This window comes from Oryctolagus cuniculus, chromosome 17 (assembly GCF_051225735.1).
Source record: "Oryctolagus cuniculus isolate XC-2025 breed Fujian yellow rabbit chromosome 17, ASM5122573v1, whole genome shotgun sequence".
Lineage (NCBI taxonomy): Eukaryota > Metazoa > Chordata > Mammalia > Lagomorpha > Leporidae > Oryctolagus > Oryctolagus cuniculus.
Window position 1 is genome coordinate 32429491 of NC_142883.1, and position 229 is coordinate 32429719.

The 229-nt window shown below is 45.4% G+C and overlaps 1 protein-coding gene across 1 annotated transcript in view; it reads right to left on the reverse strand.

Annotated features, from left to right (window-relative positions):
• The window catches only part of C17H17orf67 (chromosome 17 C17orf67 homolog), a 32579-nt gene that overhangs the window by 31360 nt on the left and 990 nt on the right, over positions 1 to 229 (reverse strand). The gene's annotated exons all lie outside the window — the stretch shown is intronic.

Here is a 229-nt window from a genome sequence, read left to right on the forward strand (position 1 = left end):
CCCTGTTAATGCACCCAGGAAAGCAGCAGAGGATGGCCGGCAGGCCCCGGGCTCCATGAGAGCTGGGATTCCTTGCATAGTGCTTGGCACGTAGCAGGTGTTCAGCCAGTATGTGTTTAACGAACACCAGTACATTTCAGAAAGCTCCTGAAAATTCCGAATGAAAGATTTTTATTTTAATGCAAAAAGTTTTTGAAATCCCACGCGTAGCTTTCATAAGACACATTTT